The sequence below is a fragment of the Eleutherodactylus coqui genome, chromosome 8 (genome assembly GCF_035609145.1).
Source record: "Eleutherodactylus coqui strain aEleCoq1 chromosome 8, aEleCoq1.hap1, whole genome shotgun sequence".
NCBI lineage: Eukaryota > Metazoa > Chordata > Amphibia > Anura > Eleutherodactylidae > Eleutherodactylus > Eleutherodactylus coqui.
The window spans coordinates 158330074-158340852 of record NC_089844.1 but is presented as its reverse complement, the minus strand read 5'-3'; positions in this window follow the sequence as shown (position 1 = coordinate 158340852).

Below are 10779 nucleotides of genomic sequence, written 5' to 3'. Positions count from 1 at the left end.
TGCCCATGCGATACAGTAAGTCTTTATAATATAGGGGTCGGCCTCTGATACTCTCCCGAGGACAGGCGTCTTCTCAGTGGCCATCTCTAGTGACACTCATATCAACACAGGGGTATGTAATTTCCGTACGTGAAAAATGGGCAGATCTCACTGTGTGGGCATGCTGCATGCGTTTTTGTTGCATATGTCCACATGCCGTGTCATCAGTTTTCCACGGTGTCCTGGCAAGATGCACACTAGAGATGAGCGAGCATACTCGCTAAGGGCAATTACTCGATCGAGCATTGCCCTTAGCGAGTACCTGCCCACTCGAGAGCAAAGATTCGGCTGCCGGCGGTGGGCAGGCAGCGGCGGGGGGAGAGCGGGGAGGAACGGAGGGGAGATCTCTCTCTCCCTCTCTCCCCCCCGCTCCCCTCTGCTCATGGCCGCAACTCACCACTCCTGCCCCCCCCCCCCCCCCCCCGGCACCCATCCGAACCTTTGCTCCCGAGCGGGCAGGTACTCGCTAAGGGCAATGCTCGATCAAGCAATGGTCCTTAGCGAGTATGCTCGCTCATCTCTAATGCACACGTATGTAATATTCGTGTTCGCTGTAATTTTGTGACGCTCCCATAAACTTGGTCTAGTTTGATCTGTGAATACGGACTAAAATAGGACATGCTGCAATTTATTTTCTATGTGTAACATCGGTCCACATAAAAAACGGATGTCTGAATCCACCGGTTTACTTTAATGGGTCCGTGTGCCGTCCATATGCAGACAGAAACAACTATGAACACCACAAGAATCAAAAATATGCCCATGAGAATGGGCCCTTATAGAGCCGGATGAGCTGAAACACCGCTTTTAAAGGGATATTCCAATATTAGATTTAAAGCGTAGCTGTTGGATAGGCATGCCTGCTCGACTGTTACCCTAATTCTTGACCACCAGGAGTGATGGGGGCAAAGCTAGAGAAAGGTGTAACTCCCAGAGGTGGGACCCACATCTATCGGACTCCTAAGACATATCCTATGCATGCGCCATAAAAGTGAACATGGGATTACCCTATAAGGTCCATTACTAGCCACCCACTGGGCTGCGGTGCTCCAGCAGGCTACCGTGCAGCCCTCAATGCCGATGGAGCATCTCTTGCTGGTGACAGGCTTGAATACCCAGCCTCCAGGAAGCAATTGTTCTGATTGGTTCAGGAGTACCGCCTGAGCCAATCAGAGCCGGCACTCGATTAATCAATCACAGCCATGCATTGAATGACATCATTGAATGGCTGTGATTGGTTCATCGAGCGCTGGCTTTGATTGGTTCGGGAGCACTGCTTCAGCCAATCAGAGCAATCGTTGGAGGCAGGGTATTCAAGCCCCGTCACCAGCAAGAGATACTCAGCATTGAGGACTACACGGAAGGGATCCAGACGGCAACTACCAGGTTAGTATAAGACACCCCCCGAAAATAAGAGCCTGCGCCTCTTTTGGGGCAAAATTAATATAAGACAGGGTCTTATTTTCAGGGAAACACGGTAAGTCACAAATGGATCAGGGTAACAATAAGAGTTTTAATGTCTCTACAGTGACAAAAGGGTGGGTTCTGGAGATTTTTTGGGGAGGTACAGGTGACATGAGCCTGCAATAGATTGAATATGGAAACTAAACTAAAGATCGTAGTTAAATATGACAGCGAGCGCGCTGCCGAGAGGTTATGGTGGTACCACATGCTGAGATGGAATTAGGTCGCTTATTAGGTGGCGAAAACACAAAAACTTCTGTTTTTGAAATATTCAGTGTCAGATAGAGAGATGAGATAATGTGAAGGCCAGCGGACAGGCAGTGACTGGCATCTTGCCATAGTGAGGGTGTGATGTCATAGGAGGTATCATCAGTCACTGAAAGCCAAATTTGCTGATAGTTTGTCCAATTGGGGCCATGTAGATAGAAATGAGGAGAGGACCGAGGACCGAACCCTGAGGAACCCAACAGCAAGGGGATGAGGAGAAGAAGTAGAGCCGGCAAACAATACACTGAATGAGCGGTCACAAAAAGTAGGAGGAAAAGCAGTGAAGTGCAGTATCCTAAGGGTGGCTACCCACTAGTGATATTTCTTCTTGCGCTGTGAGAGCGAGTGCCTCGCAGCACAAAGAAAACTCTGCGATATCACACACTGTTCTCAATGGGGCTGGCGGCAGCGCTAGCCCCATGGAAAAATAGGGAATACATTGCGGACTTCTGCCACAGCTGTGACAGCTATGGCAGTGGATTCCTTCATCCCCGCCAATGAATGGCTGAGCGCTGCATGTGATTGGCTGAGCGATCAGCCAATGACACCAGCGCTTTCTGGGGGCAGGGATTTTTCAGCCCCCAGCCTCCAGAACACAGAAGAAGACTGCCATGCCGGAGAGAAGAGCTGGATGGCTCTTCTAGGTACGTATTTCAAGCCCTTCCCTGAAAATTATCGCTGCAGGGCTTGCCTGCAACCCACTGCTTTCAATGGAGCCGCAGCAGTGCCGACCCCATTGCAATGGGATAGCATCATGGACTTCTGCCACAGCTGTGACAGCTGTGGCGGAGGATTCCTTCATCCCCGCGGTCTTGCAGGGATGTCGGAATCCTCTGCCATAGCTGTCACAGCTATGGCAGAAGTCCGTGATGTATTCCCTATGTTTTCAATGGGGCTGGCACTGCTGCTGCCAGCCCCATTGAAAACAGTGTGCGATATCGCAGATTTTTCCTCTGCGCTGCGAGACTTAAAGGGGTTGTCCCGCGATGACAAGTTAAGTTAAAGGAGATGTCCCGAGGCAGCAAGTGGGTCTATACACTTCTGTATGGCCATAATAATGCACTTTGTAATATACATTGTGCATTAATTATGAGCCATACAGAAGTTATAAAAAGTTTTATACTTACCTGCTCCGTTGCTGGCGTCCTCGTCTCCATGGTGCCGACTAATTTTCGCCCTCCGATGGCCAAATTAGCCGCGCTTGCGCAGTCCGGGTCTTCTGCTTTCTTCTATGGAGCCGCTCGTGCCAGAGAGCGGCTCCGTGTAGCTCCGCCCCGTCACGTGCCGATTCCAGCCAATCAGGAGGCTGGAATCGGCAGTGGACCGCACAGAAGAGCTGCGGTCCACGAAGGTAGAAGATCCCGGCGGCCATCTTCAGCGGTAAGTATTGAAGTCACCGGACCGCCGGGATTCAGGTAAGCGCTGTGCGGGTGGTTTTTTTAACCCCTGCATCGGGGTTGTCTCGCGCCGAACGGGGGGGGGGGTTTAAAAAAAAAAAAAACCGTTTCGGCGCGGGACATCTCCTTTAAACACTTCTGTATGGCCATATTAATGCACTTTGTAATATACATCGTGCATTAAATATGAGCCATACAGAAGTTATATACTCACCTTCCCTGCGCTGGCGTCCCCGTCTCCATGGTGCCGTCTAATTTCAGCATCTAATCGCCCGATTAGACGCGCTTGCACAGAAGGGTCTTCTCCCTTCTGGTCGGTCTGGGCACGAGCGGCGTTCTGGCTCCGCCCCCTTCCACGCCAATCAGTAGGCTGCAATGGGCAATGGACCGCACAGAGCCCACGGTGCACCATGGGAGAAGACCCGTGGTGCATCGTGGGTGAAGATCCCGGCGGCCATCTTGGAGGAAAAGAAGGAAGAAGTTGCAGAGAGGGGATTCGGGTAAGTAAAATTTTTGTTTTTAATTTCAACACATCCCTTGGGTTTGTCCTGCGCTGAACGGGGGGCCTATGCAAAAAAAAACAAAAAAAAAAACGTTTCGGCGCGGGACAACCCCTTTAAGAGTAAAATTCATAAATGAGTATGGAACCATTAAAATCGTTAGTTTCATAATCATCGCTCTCACATCGCAGGAAAATCACTACTGGGTAGAAGCCCTTAATGCCAATAGAATGGAGCAGACTGAGGAGGAGTTGGGGATCTACAATGTATAATGCCGCAGAGAGATCCCTGGGAATCATAGAGCGGTCGGCATTTGATTTGGCTGTCAGGTTGGATGACACTTCTGTAGGGGCGGTTTCTGTAGAATATAGAGAACGAAAAGCAGACTGTAAGGGATGAAGAAGAGAGTTAGCTGACAGCTAGCTTATCATGCCAGAGCAGTCCAGACGATCCAAGAGTTCAGAGATGATGCTACAATACATTCTGAAATATTCCGACAAGTGACACCTTTTGTCCAATGCCAGGAGAATTAATGAAACTTTCTGTAAGAAACAGGCCTGGATTATAGCCAAAGAGCTAAAAGGAAAAAGCAAAACCATAGGGTGACGGAAGTGTGCAGGAGTAACTGCAGTAGCACAGCATAGCTACTAGAGGGCAGCAAATCCAACTTTTTAACAACAGAGAAAAGTTGCAATAAAACTTTTATTTGACTGGAAAATGAAACAAAGTTGTTGTGCCGCTATTTGTTCTGTGCTTCTGGGATCGCCCATATATGTCTACAGCTTTGGCATCTAACTGCATCCTGCTAATGTGCCTGCATGCAGTCTTAACTTTCCACGAGCTTAGTATAAACTCCAATTCCTATAAAGTTGAGATGCTGTGAATCTCATAAGGCTGCCTATCCATGGGCAATTGTTCATTGCGTTACCCACGGCGATAATCTGTCCGCGGGTAACGCAGTGAACACTCTTCATAGCGCTGCTATAGAAAGCGTAGCTGCGGCGTCCACAAGTGGAGAATTATAGCGATTCTCCGCTCACGGGATATAAATTGCAGCATGCCACGATTTGCCGCAATTCTCTGTCAGATAGGCTCACCACTGAGACCTGGCAGCGCTCCTCCCTCGTCCCCCACGGCGGAATATCGCCGACGATATTCCGCAACGTCTGTGGACAGGGGGCCTTAACCATATCAGAGGGGGAGGGGAGATATTGTTCTACTTTATTTTACAAAGTTAACTCATTTAGAAACTGATGGCAGCAGCACATCTCACAAACATTGGGACAGGTAAATAAAAGGCTGGAAAAGTAAGTGGCACTAATGAAAATCAGCTGGGGGGTCAATTTTCTACTAAGCCACATGACGGTGTATAGGAAGAGCCTGTTAGAGAGGCCAAGTCTCTCAGAAGTACAGATGCTCAGAGGTTCTCCAATCAGAAAGACTGCGTCTAAAAATGGTGGAACAAATTTAGAAAAATGTTCCTCAACATAAGATTACAAAGACATAGTAACATAGTATGTAAGGCCGAATGAAGACAATGTCCATCTAGTCCAGCCTGTCTATCCTCCTGTGTTGTTGATCCAGAGGAAGGCAAAAAAAACCCAAGAGGCAGGAGCCAATTAGCCCTTTTGGGGGAAACATTCCTTCCCGACTCCCTAATGGCAATCAGACTGTTCCCTAGATCAACCCCTAATAGTTCCTACCTGCCTATATACCAGGATTGACAATTAACCTAAGACTTGTATCCTATAATGTCCTTCCTCTCCAGAAAGACATCAAGTCCCCTTTTAAACTCCTCTAAGGATTTTGCCATCACCACCTCCTCAGGCAGAGAGTTCCACAGTCTCACTGCTCTTACAGTAAAGAACCCCCTGTCCTGGGTATAAACAGATCCTGGGAGAGATCCTTGTATCGTCCCCTCATGTATTTATACATCGTTATTTGGTCGCCTCTTAACCTTCTTTTTTCTAGAGTAAATAGTCCCTATTTGGAAAGCCTCTCTGGGTATTCCAGTCCTCTCATTCCATGTATTAGTTTAGTTGTCCTTCTTTGAACCCCCTCCAATACCGTAACATCTTTCCTGAGCACTGGTGTCTAGAACTGTACGCAGTATTCCATGTGAGGCCTGACAAGTGCCTTATATAATGGAAGGATAATGTTCTCGTCCCTCGCCCCTATACCTCTTTTAATGCACCCCAAGACTCTATTAGCTTTTGCAGCAGCTGTCTGGCATTGGTTGCTCCAGTTTAATCTACAATCCACTAGTACCCCCAGGTCTTTTTCCATATCACTTTTCCCTAGCAGTACCCCATTTAGTGTATATTGGGGACATCCATTTCTCCTGCCCATGTGCATAGCCTTACATTTATCAACATTGAACTTCATTTGCCATTTTTCTGCCCAAGCCCCCAGCTTATCTCGGTCCGTTTGTAGTCGCACATTGTCCTCCGTTGTATTGATTATATTGTATAATTTTGTGTCATTTGCAAATATTGATATTATACTGTGCAGACCCTCTATCAGGTCGTTGATAAATATATTGAACAGAATGGGGCCCAATACTGAACCTTGTGGCACCCCACTAGTGACTGTGGCCCAATCAGAGTACGAACCATTTATTACCACCCTCTGCTTTCTATCATTGAGCCAATTTTTAACCCAATTACACACGTTTTCACCCAATCCGAGCTGTCTCATTTTGTATATTAGCCTATTATGTGGCACGGTGTCAAAGGCTTTAGAGAAGTCCAGATATACAAGATCAATAGATTCTCCCAGGTCCAGCTTAGAGCTTACTTCATCGTAGAAACTGATCAGATTTGTCTGACATGAGCAACCCTTCATGAATCCATGCTGGTGAGGAGTTATTCTGTTGTTCTCCTTGAGGTATTCTTCGATGGTGTCTCTCAGAATCCCCTCGAAAATTTTTCCCGTTACTGAAGTGAGACTTACCGGCCTATAGTTACCAGGCTCACTTTTAGTCCCCTTTTTGTAAATTGGAATCACAGTGGCAATGCGCCAATTCAGTGGTACAATCCCGGTCTGGATAGTATCCACAAATATTAGATATAGCGGTCTAGCTATCACATCACTTAGTACCCTTGGGTGTATTCCATCTGGGCCTTTCAATTTATCGATTTTAATCTTCTTTAACCGGTTCCGCACTTCCTCCTGCGTTGAGTATGAGATATTTTGTGAGGGGTTCATTTTATTCCCCTGCATCTCATGTGGCATTTCCTTTTCGTTTGTCAATACGCTTGAAAAGAAACGATTTAATAGATTTGCCTTCCCTCCATCATCTTCAATGATTTCTCCTGCATGATTTGTTAAAGGGACAGTGCTCTTGGTGCAAATCCTTTTGCTGTTAATATAGTTGAAAAATAGTTTTGGGTTGTTTTTGCTCTCTTTGGCGATCAGTCTTTCTGCTTCCTCCTTGGCAATTTTGATTGTATCTTTGCATATTTTGTTTTTTTCCCTGTATGATTTTAGCGCTTCTTCGCTGCCTTCTTGCTTTAGTAGTTTGAACGCTTTCTTTTTTTCATTTATTGCCCCTCTTACCGTCTTGTCGAGCCACATTGGTTTCCTTTAATTTTTAAAGGGAATGGACTGCTCACATGAGGTGATTAGGATCCTTTTAAACTTTTCCCATTTGTCCTCCGTACTGTCATTTTTGAGGATGTTGTCCCATTTAATGTTACCGATTAGTAGTTCTAAGCTGATCAAATTTTGCTTTACTAAAGTTTAGTTTATTTGTTGCTCCCTGATAAGGTTTATTAATAAATGTCAGCTGGAAGATTGAATATCCCCTATCTACAGTACATAATATCATCAGAGACTCATTCATTAGTGCCGCTTACTTTTCCAGCCTTTTATTACCGGCCCTTAGGCTACTGTCACAAGTGTGCTTGTACAAACGCTCCGTTTTTTAAACACTGCGTTTACTGCTTTTTCAGCTGCATCGACATGCGTTTTTTATTGCATTTTTAGCGCAGTTATAACCGCGACCAAGCAACCTGATAATGCCAGAACTGAGCCACAAAAAGGGCCCCTGAAACAGGCAGAGCAGATGAGCGCCCAGCGGCCATGGAAGTGAGCTTATCTAAGTGCTGGCTGTGGTCTTGAGAGGATGTCTCATGCTGCTGGCCGGGTTGTGGCTGATCCCGGTGTCCTGCCCTGTCTGATGCCAGAGGAGATCCCAGAAGGAAGAAGTGGTGGTTCTGGCCTCGTCCTCTGGAGTCACAGCGAGGCATAAAGGCCACTTCACAAGCCTCTACTGCGATTTGCGTCAGCACCCGGACACATCTATAGCCATCAGCCATATGTCGGCGTCCAGCTTCCACAAGCTGCTGGAGTTTGTGCGCCCCGACCTGACGTACAAACTCACGCACATGCGTCAGTGTATGTGTGCTGAGGACCGTCTGCTGGTGCGTCTGAATGATGCAACTCAAATCAAATGCATCGCTTGGTCGCGTTATACATGCAATGTTTTTAAATGCAGAAATGCCTGCAAAAATACGGGGTTCTTAAGGAGGCCTGACTCACATCGCTGCACTACTATGCCAACCCACCCTTTAGCACTCTAGCCCTAGATCCCCAGGCAACCCCCTCTTTAGCACTCTAGCCCTAGATCCCCAGGCACAAACAATAAAAGCATTTGATACGATACACATATCAAGAGACATATATACTGGACTTAGGTCCTCTATTGCTTTCATGGTGGTAGTCAGTCACACTGCCGGGGGCCTTCTGCAGCGTACTGATGTAAAGGTGGGCTTATTTTTGAGGTGGGTTATTCTTAATTGGATGTTTAAATTAAATGACTGGGACTCTGCATAGTGTTCATAGACTGATATAAAGTAATAGGCCTACAGGTCTCTTGGTTTTCCAATTTGAATTCCATACAAATACAGAGCTATTAACACCTATGTGGAAAACGCACAGCCCTTGGGTATAAACATGTGGCCTCAGCATCCCCATCCATGGCATCTAACATCTGTAGGACTGTTATTATCAGTGCCTTATACACCATTAATTTAGCTGCTTGTGTACCAAACATCAGTACCACAATGCCGGCCAGATGCAGCTCCAGCCTGTCGCCTGCCTGTGGTAGGAGTCTCCCTATCAGCTCTTATAAGCAGGAGACGGGGGAGCCGTGAGAAGCGGCATCTTACAGAATGTACAAGACACATATATTATATTATAGTATGCAGAGAAGACGGGGAGAAGAGAGAAGCTAGATCATAAGAATTGGACAAGAGACAGGAGAGCAGTGTGAAGCTGGATATTGCACATGATATTGCATAGGACAGATGTGTGACGCTTTATCTTAAGGGCTCCTGTCCACAGGCGATCTTATCTTACAAGCTGCATCTTATAGATATCTTCAGCAACAATCTATGTATGGGGGAACATACAGAGAGACAAGGGGGCAGAGCCTGGTGTGCAGGGGATGGGTCTGAGAGTTGTCAACTGGAATCTGATAGATGGGGATGTAACAACCCAGGCATATTCATCTTTTCACTCCGAGCAAACTCAAAGTGCAACAACTGTGCTCTACCTGTTCATCATTGAACACCTCTGGAGCATGTTTGTGCCATTCATCATTACTGGATCATACACATGCGAGTACGCTTGGAGTGTGCTTTCTGTGCTGGAGAAATCTGGAGGGCTGAAGAAAGATCCCAAATATGGCAACACCAAGTGTCCAGGGTATCAGTGAAGGACAGTCGTACAAAACTGATATGGATCTGAAGACTGCACGCAAAGCTTTTGTCACCATCTGCTGGAGCATGGGCACACTTCACTCGCCTAATGTCACATGCTTTGCTCACTTAAGGCACATTTAGACTGAACGAATGTCGGGCCAACGATGCCCAATACTTGTCCCCACACATACTCGCTGCAGTGCTGCTGCACGGGAGCTAGTATCGCTGGCTCACAGTGGGTTGGCTGGAGGTGATTTCTCTCCCCACGCTCCTTCGCCTCTCTCCATTGACTTAACATAGCAGCCGTTCAATACTGAATGGCTGCTATTTACACTAAACGATCAACTCATCGTCCATCGTTTATGCAGCATAAATGACGGACGATGAGCTGATCACTAAGTGTAAATAGCAGCCGTTCAGTACTGAATGGCCGCTATGTTAGTGAATGGATGTGCGGGGACAAGTGTCAGGTATCATTTGCCCAACAATCAGCCCGTCTAAATGGACCCTTACATCTTGCGATATTCTGGGTTTAACTCAAGAGTGCCATGGTGAATACATCACCTTTCTAAACAGGAGCACATGGTCTGGACTGGTAGACTGGGATCACATGACACTGCTGCTTATAATGAAAGGGTTAAGAAATGTAAACTATGGATGTAACTGGAGCCAGTAAAAAACAAATACCAAAACGGTTAAAAACTGGGGTGTAAGGCGCAAGCAGGGAACATGGAAGATTGCACAACAGTGTATTCGCTTAACTTCTTCATTTTTTGTATAACCACCATATATACGCTGCCAGGCCTCCTCCTCAGTATCTGCTGGGGCATACTAAGGCCACCTGCAGACGGGCAGAAACTCTGCAGCGGGATTTCCCGCGGGATTTCCGCCCCTGGAACAAACGCAATCCTATGCAGACGGCCGCGATTTGGCTGCGCGAAATCTTGCGTGGCAAACAAACCGCGGTATGCCCTATTTCTGCTTACCGGCCGCCGCCTCCGCTCTGCGCATGCGCCGGCCGCCCGGTAGCCGGCACATGAAAGTGCCGGGGCCCCAGGAGAGGTGAGTGCTCGCGCTGCTCTCTGCAGGGGCTTGGGTCGGGTCCCGCTGCGAGAATGCAGGCAGCCTATACGAAGATTAACAAACCATATTTCAGGAATGTTGGGATTAAATAGGAAGGGGAAAATAAAAAATAAAATTCAATCAATTGTCAGTAGTTGAGAGGCGCTTATTAAAGGGATCCCTGGAAGTAGATGCAATACAATAAATACAGTATTGGTGTGGTTTTTGTGATACAACATGATTGAATGTGCATATATTTAAATGGGGCGGAATTAATTTTTTTTTCTTTTACTATTGTGGGAGGACAGCTCGGTAGAGTGCGGGTTGGCGGAAGTCAAAGATGGA